Source organism: Anabrus simplex, chromosome 11 (assembly GCF_040414725.1).
Source record: "Anabrus simplex isolate iqAnaSimp1 chromosome 11, ASM4041472v1, whole genome shotgun sequence".
NCBI lineage: Eukaryota > Metazoa > Arthropoda > Insecta > Orthoptera > Tettigoniidae > Anabrus > Anabrus simplex.
This window is the reverse complement of record NC_090275.1, coordinates 72,100,177-72,109,135: the sequence shown is the minus strand read 5'-3', so window position 1 is coordinate 72,109,135 and position 8,959 is coordinate 72,100,177. Positions and strand designations below refer to the sequence as shown.

The 8,959-nt window shown below is 34.7% G+C and overlaps 1 pseudogene; it reads left to right on the top strand.

Moving 5' to 3' along the window:
* Nucleotides 1-8,198: 8,198 nt before the first annotated feature.
* On the top strand, nt 8,199-8,316 carry LOC136883619 (5S ribosomal RNA; annotated as a pseudogene).
* The last annotated feature ends 643 nt before the right edge of the window (nt 8,317-8,959 follow it).

Here is an 8,959-nt window from a genome sequence, read left to right as displayed (position 1 = left end):
TTTTATTGTTCATCAGAGGTGAATAGGCCGGCCTCTTGTCCATTTTGCTATCGTGATATCCAGAAGTTTCTTTATTAGCAAAAAAGAGGCTTTTCTCTTCTACTTCACAGGTGAAGATTTCTGTCAAAACAATAAGTTTTCTTGGAATGTACTATTCTGCAATATATTTTTCTGTCTCTTCCTTGCCTTGGTAAATTGATCTTTCTTCCAGTTGTTTCTTTCCTACCTTGAAGAAGCTGCCTGAATTTTGCCTTTATTTGACCAACTGAAACAAAAATAATATGGGAAATTTTATGTTTTTTAATTAACTGCAGAGGATCTTGATCTTGATTGTCAGCCTACAGCAAGAGATGAAGACATAATGTGAAGTTCAGTGGAAATTTTTAAACAGTTTTGTTGAACTGTAAATTAACTACCAAGAAATTAGTGACACTCATCGTTCTCTCAACCCATGTATGCGAGAATATTTGAAGTGAGACTTGGCTCGCAGGAGTCATGAACCTTCTTCCCTGTGTGTTCGTTATTCATGTTGCTTCTTTGTCCTTGTCTCCAAGTAGGCCTGTTGTGTCTTGTGACTCGACTCTCTGCTCTTGCCAGTCTCACTTCACTGTTAGGTTTTAGCTCTTTCTCTCTCTTTTCCTCCAAATGTTCCCATTATCATTATTCATTTTTTGTAGAATTTGATTAGTACATTTTCTATTATTAATGAAAGTAATGAAAAGGTTTTGTATTTTAATATAATGTTCGTTAAGAATGAAAATAGGAAATGATGTACTTGACAGTTATTCTGTTTGAATTCATGTCTTTCTTCTCAAGGATTTAGCATACAATAGTGCATTAGGCTGAATTAATGAAAGTATATAGTTATGGACAGTCCCAGCTTATTGAAGGACAAGTTTTGTGTAAAGGGAACATTCTTATAGATGAAAACTACAGTATATACTAAATCCTTACTTCAGTGTGCAAAATAATATTGATTTTTAACTGTTAATGATGCAAATATTGTTTTATTTAGGAAATGATTTTTGAAAGATTTCCTATAGTTAATTTATAGATCAAAAGTGAGCACAAGTATTTTTCAGCTTGTGTATAAAGTAGGGGATTGAATATGAAAAATTCAAGGTACATAATAAAGTTTGAATTGGTAATTTTGAATAGAAATTTGGAAATTTCGGGGATATTGTTCTATGATAAAACTAGCGTTCTGCTTAGATCTATAGCAGGTATTATCATGTCCAGTTATACATTGTGCTGAAGTCAAACTGACTGCAGGATTTTAAAAAAAAAAAAAAAACTATTTTGCTAACAATGATAGTTTGCCTCGAAGGGAAAAAATGTCTGTTGTTGCATGAAGAAATTGATAGCCCATCAATCAAGTTACAGAGTGTATTGGTGACAGCAAGTTGAGATAAATTACTAGTAAATTAATATATATAAACCAAACCAAACCCCATGGCACTACAACCCTTGAAGGGCCTTAGCCTGCCAAGTGACCGCTGCTCAGCCCAAAGGTCTGCAGATTACGAGGTGTCATGTGGTCAGCATGACAAATCCTCTCAGCCATTATTCTTGACTTTCTAGATCGGGGCCGCTATCTCACCATCAGGTAGCTCCTCAATTCTAATCACATAGGCTGAGTAGACCTCGAACCAGCCCTCAGGTCCAGGTAAAAATCCCTGACCTGGCCCGGAATCAATCCCGAGGCCTCCGGGCAAGAGGCAGGCAAGCTACCCATACACCACGGGGCTGGCTAATATATATAAAACATTATTTAAATATAGGCAAATTTATGTAAAAAGAAGAAATTTTGCTTCTGTGTACATTAGTTCTCATGACCGCTTGAGGGGAGGTAACATAGGTATAAATGATGCAGTACAATTAAAATAATCAAGATATTATCTACTGTATTGATTAAAAATGGAATATCTATTGAATTTTCAAGAAATTTTCTCAATACACCCAACTATAACAGAACTAACATGGGGAGATAATGTAATTGATTAAAGCTACTTTGGAACTTGATTTGAAATCTTGTTTTACATACAGAGAATTCTTTGACTGTGTATATCGCTAAATATCACTAATCCTGAGTCTGATATAATGGAAAGCAGAATCTATTACATGTTATAATTCTCATATTTAGGTCCGTATTGAAATGTACAATAAGTCAAATAAATATTAAAGTTTATTTATTCCACCTGTTCAATCCATAAAAAAGATAATGAATTAAATAAAATTATAGGGACATGTTTCGCCCTTTAATTATGGGCATCTTCAGCCTTAATCTCAAACTGAAAGTTAAATAATCAGGTACCTGATTGTAATTAACTTACATATGGATGTGAAGGAAAAGTTGGAAAAGTGCAAAATGGTTGACAGTAGTTAAGAAATTCTTAATATCAGGTCTTAATAAAGTCTAAAATACAAATATTCGTAAAATTATACACTTTCTTGAATGTAGTTAAGAAATTCTTGAAATGAGCCCTTAATGAAGTTTAAAATACAAGTAGTCATGAGTTTGTACACTAGAGGAAACTTTTGGATCTTAAACAGATTGAATGTCACTATAATAATCACATCAAGTGGGGTTTATAATAAATGTGAAGTGATAAAACTGTAGTTTTCTAGAAGCATGAGAAAAGAAGAGTGCTTGAAGGTAAGTTGTTGTGTTAAATGTTAGCAGGAAGGAACGGCTGTAGTCTCTTGTGTACAGTCGTAAGGGAAGTTTGGATTGAAGTCTCTTTATTAACGTTGAAATTGGTTGACGTAATGAAGATTCGGAGAGAATTCAATCTGTTTAAGATCCAAAAGTTTCATCTAGTGTATAAACTCACGACTACTTGTATTTTAAACTTCATTAAGGCCTCATTTCAAGAATTTCTTAACTACATTCAAGAAAGTGTATAATTTTACGAATATTTGTATTTTAGACTTTATTAAGGCCTGATATTAAGAATTTCATAACTACTGTTAACCATTTCGCATTTTTCCAACTTTTCCTTCACATCCATATGTAAGTTGATTACAATCAGGTACCTGATTAATCAACTTTCAGTTCGAGATTAAGGCTGAAGATGCCCATAATTAAAGGGCGAAACATGTCCCTATAATTTTATTTAATTCATTATCTTTTTTTATGTATTGAACAGGTGTAATAAATAAACTTTAATATTTATTTGACTTCAAAGCAGAATCTTCCGAATAGAATTGAACTGAATACATTAAACACCCATAGAACACAAATCAAAGTCTTCCAATTTCTATATGGTAATGTGGTAAGCACCTAACAGTGTTTTGAAATGTTGTTGATGAATTATTAGAGTTTGGAAGGGGGAGTAATAAGCACTTGGAGGAAGGTGGACTTCATCCACAATGTGAACTCTTACATCATAGCCAACCTATAAACATTGGTACCTGATCCTATATTGCCTTAGTACAATTATACCATTGAGGTCATGCTCAAGAATATAGATGAAATCATTAGTACCAATGTTATTTCAATGATGTAAACTATAATGAATGTATAAATTGATCACAGCTCCGAATAACACTAACTTACATTAGGACTACGAACAGATTACTTACGTGCCAGTCGTACACCACGGCTATCCGTAGCTGAGTTGGCTAAATCATGCAACGCTGCTGTTGCGGAGCCAAGCTGCCAAGAAACATTCAATTCCCAGGCTGGTATACTTTTGCTTTATGCCGTTTACAGTGGATGTGATATGGCCACATAGCTACTGTCAGGAAACTGCTCGTGATAGAGGTGCTGCAAATTAAATGCATTCTACCTTGTTTCTCTATAATTAGCAACATATCAACATACTCGTCTCTGTGGAATACATCGTGAGTGAATGAATAAGTGCTGTGATGCGACTTGGTAGGTGTGGATAAACATTGTGTCCCCGTTACAGTAGGGCATGACTGTCATTTTAAAAAAATTGCATAAGTTTGGATTCGAAACCTACTCGGATACCCCCGGCAACCGGCACATTACCAACTCAGCCACAAGCCAACCTACTTGCTAGAAGTGTGGTAAAAAATATGGCCCTTCTATGTCAAAAGTCAGAGTTTACGATTATAGTTTACGGCGTTCACCTAACTTTCTACCATTGCAGGTCACATGATATAACCTCATTCGATCATATTACGGGTACATGTGTTTTTTCAGGGAGCATTAAATTGTATGTTTGTACAACGGTCTGTAAGATTGGATGGAGAAATTGTGCATAGTCATTTTTCCTTTGCTTGTTTCATGGCTCATTTACATTGCTGACACACAGGTAGGATGCAGAGCAATATCGACCTTCAGGAGAAATTTATTGTTGGTTAGGTTTCATAAAACTAAGTAATAAGGTCTGGGCAGGCCATCCATTGCAGCAACCTAAGTGCACAGTCTGATCCAGAAATCAAAGAACTCATAGACAGAGTCAAATGTGAAGGTGAAAAACATGATTTGATGATCAGCAAAGATTAGATGGCTGAAAAAGTGTTGATTCTCAGTGGCCTTACGTGAGTCATTCACAAAGAAGAAGAGACAAAGATCAGTATTATTGATTGAGCCAAGTCAACTCCAGAAACAAATTTATTGTGTGAGTACGAGCGAGTGGATGAATGTATTTATTATGGCACTGTTGTTGAAAACTTAGCTCAACAGATAGGACATGGCAGAGAATTACAATAGCAAGAGGTGCCAAATGAAAGCTGACAGTCATCTTGAATGATTGTGTGATAAGCAGATGCACCAAACTAAGGGTGCTGAAGACCCTAGTTTTTCCAATTTTTCTTCATAGTGCGGAAACTTAAATAATCAAAGCAGAAGATCAAAACTATAAAATTGTTGTCATATGAAACGATGCTACAGTTATTGTGGGGTGAGGAAAGAACTAATGAATCAATTCTCATTGAACTCAATGTGAAGAAAACGTTATCCTTCATACATTATCAGAGAATTTTGCAGTTCTTTGATAATGTAGCAAGTTGGTAAAAAAGATAACCTGAAGTAAACCATTGGTCAGGGAAAAGTTGAAGGACAAAGAGCTTGAGGAAGATGCGCAGTACAATTGATAGACTAGGTGAACAGGAAAACTACCAGAATGCTAGGTCAATCAAGCCGTACTGGACACTTGATCAAACATGTTTAACGTTAGGTCGCCAACTTTCATCGCGGAAAAATGGAATTGATGATGGTATATTGCACTAGAAAAGGGAAGATCAGCGATTGTTATCAAATGTGATGACCAGGGACAGAGAAGTATTCAATTAAGATGGAAAAATAGTGGAAATTCATGAAGATTTGTAAGCTAATTTTTCCATTAAAGTTAAAAATAAAAATACTTGAAAGTGTGTATAGATTTTAGAAATGTCAGGTCCTTTCAACTGTAGGTTTGGGATGATTTTGGAAGGAAGAGAAAATAAAGGAAGGATTATGGGAGGCATCTTGTAACATCTCCTCGTTGGAGGTTTGTCAGTCTTGAACAGTTGCGGATCAGATAGAGAAGTATACTAGAGGAATTTTATATACTCCTTTTGTTTTAATTTCAGGAGAAAATTTTATATTGAAGTCCTCATATTGATACTTTCTTCTTGGAGAAGAGGGCTGCTCAAATTCTATTTAAATTAATCATGGATGAAAATAAATGCATTATGGATGAGACCATTACTAAATTTATAAACCACTCATTAGGATATGTTTAAACACATTTCTAGAATGGATTTTAAAGAAAATTAGGGAAATTAATACTTTCTGTACTACAGAAATATTCAGAGTTCCATTAGAATATGTTTTTTAATGAGAGTTTTTTTTATTAAAACAAATGATTAAGGTTTGGTTTCCACCCATGATGTTGAGACGCAACAGATCTTAGTGATGATCATCCTGCAAGCTCGAGCACTATCATGATTATGGAATTTGCACTTTAGAAAATATTTATCCATTTATTTAACTGAATAAGACATATCTACGTAGGTGAGGTATGTCTCTTAAACAATCAGTTATTTGATTTCGGTCAAGATGAATAAAAAGATTACCAGGTTTCTGGGACAGAAGACTCCCTTCATTATATTACTGTACCATTGTACATACATAATGATCTATCTGAAATATTGATTGTTTGATCACTTGAAATGCAAAATGAATTTAAATGAAGACGAAAGTAAAGAAAGGAGAATTTTCTTTTATACAAAAACCGGTTTAATGGGTTATAAATGTCTATACATATTTAAAAATTTTCCAGTAGGTGTTTAGTGGTTCCTGAGATTAGCTCGCACACACAAACAGATTTTGATGTGAATTTTACCTTTGAATGGAGCAGTTATCAAGAAAATTTACAAAATATGAATTTCTGACATAAGGAGCAGATTAGTAGCAAATTTAGGGAAGGAAATTGTAGAAAAATGGGCTATCTGAGCACTTTCTTGACTTACACTGCCCAAACCATTAACGATATATGTACGAGAATTGTTGGGAATAAATGTTCTACTAAATGTCCACCATGGTATATTCCTATCTGTAAAAGATAGCCCTCAAAGAGCGTTTTTATGTTACAGTTTGCAATAAAAAATCAACCTTAAAAATAATATTTTGAGATGAATCTAGTAATCCATGTCGAAATAAATCATTTACTCACATCAGTATTCTTAATCAGATAAAAATACCTTCCATAGTATATAACTTACATGTATGGTTGCGTGGTGAGAAAGTGAGCTAACAGATCAGAAGGGCCCTGGAAAAAAAATGCTGTTCTGAGCTATGTTCATACATTAGGAGGAAAAACATTATTATAAGGTTGTCTACAAGATAATCTTCTAAATTTTTCTTCCATCATCCTTATCCATGGAGCTCCTGGTTTAGGTTCTGGAATCATTGACCTCCATCCATTTCTCACACCTCCCTGGAGACATGAGGTGCGCATCGCTTCTGAGGTACTCTTCTGATCCACTTTGATGCTTCATTAGCTATTATTTCGGAGGAGTCGCCACACCCAAAGGTATTTTATATATAACTGCTGGGTTTCAGTGAGGCCACCCCTATCCTGGAGAACAGGCACTGCCTGCTGAATTCAGTAGCATTTCCTCCACAGGGGAACCAGCACCCAACAAAAAGGGGTCTTCCGCCCGAAGCGATTATTTACCAACACTCAACGTTGAGTCACTGGCTATATGGTTACTCCATCCTATAGCAGGTATCCTGGCCAGACATAAATTTAAAATTGCTGTTAGACAATAATCCCCTATTTTTCCATAACTTGCCTTTTAAATTTTACCACTACAAACAGAAACATTGAATGAGTGAAATGTTACCATGAGCCATAAATTAGATGTCCATAGTTCAAAGCATCATACAGAATATCTATTATTAAATGAAAGATATTAATTATTTCCATTGATGTTAATTTTTGTAAACATGCATTGTAAAATGAGAGTGAAATTTGCACCATTAACAGTTATGTTCAAGACATTTGCCAGAAATTATGGTACTAATCTTTGAGTGTAGGCTGAACAGGCCTCCCACATCTGGAACTGCCCGTATCTACTTCATGTTCGTTTTCAGAATTTATATATCTCAATGCCACCAGTTCATAAGATTGGCTATGATGTATTTAAAAAAAGAACACACATTTGTATATCTTATCATTTTCTAAGAAAGAAATTGTGGTGTAATCTGTGAATTACTATTATCAAATCTAAAACAGTGGTCATTTTTTGATAACCATACAGCAAATATTCAATCCTTTCAGATTTCTTCTTGTTTGCATGACAAGTTTTTCATGTTGTTCAACAGGAAAATAACTTCAAGATTATATGTGGTTGGTGAATGATATATCAACATTGAAAATTAAAGTTACAGGTACAACTGAAGGTGTTAGTATATTTGTTTTTAATACTTTGTGTATGGAAGCTTTGTACTAATGGTCCATTCTTATTTTGTGAGCTTTCGATTTATTTAGCAAGGCAGCACATTTCATCCATTATTTTTTCTCTGTTATTTAATGAATTTACTTAAAGACACCATATTGAGTTATACATAAATCATTGTAGCCTGAAAAGTGTATTTTAACTTTTGATACTGTTGGTGTTACAAACCATTTTTCCCAAGTAGTTTGAAGAGAATTTTACTTGAATTTTATTGGAATAGTAAAACAGCTTCTCATCAGGAACCCTTAGCCACTCTATATTCTTACATTTATGCAGGCAGAGCCAATGGCCATACCATGTTGAATACACAGGTTTCATCTAATCACAGCAGTTAAGCAACATTGGGCATGGTCAGTACTTGGATGGGTGACTGCTTGAGACCACCCTGTCCCATTAGCTCTGTTCCCTTTGCCCAACTCCATGGCTAAGTGGTTAACATGCTGACATTTGGTTTGAGGGATCCTGGGTTTGATTTCCTACTGGGTCAGGGATTTTTAACTTACATTAGTTAATTCCTGTGGCTCGGGATCTGGGTGTTTGCACCATTTTCATTACTGGAATTCGTGTTGGGTAGGGGTCCCATCCTCACAGACACTCAGGTCGCCTAAATGGCGTCAACTCAAAAGACCTGCACCAGGCACATGCTGTTGTTGTTGTTGTTGTTGTTGTTGTTGTTGTTATTATTATTATTATTATTATTATTATTATTATTATTATTATTATTATTATTATTCAGGCACAAAGGTAATAGTTTCTATCTGTATCCATTTATTTTCTTCCTTCATGATGTGTTTACAAAGATTTATTCTGAATAACTTTTAAGTTTACTATTGTTCTTCCTTATAAACCATTCCAAACATAACTTTTGCTTATCTAAAAGTTAAATGATAAGTCATCATAATTTATCCACTCCAGCACTCCAGGTATGGTTATAAATTTGCCTTTTTCAATTTGATCTGTCTGACCATAATTTGTTTTTGTTGCCATTCTGGATCTTGGCCAGTTGCTGGCAAACTCCTTTCCAACCAAAGCTGTCAGCCAA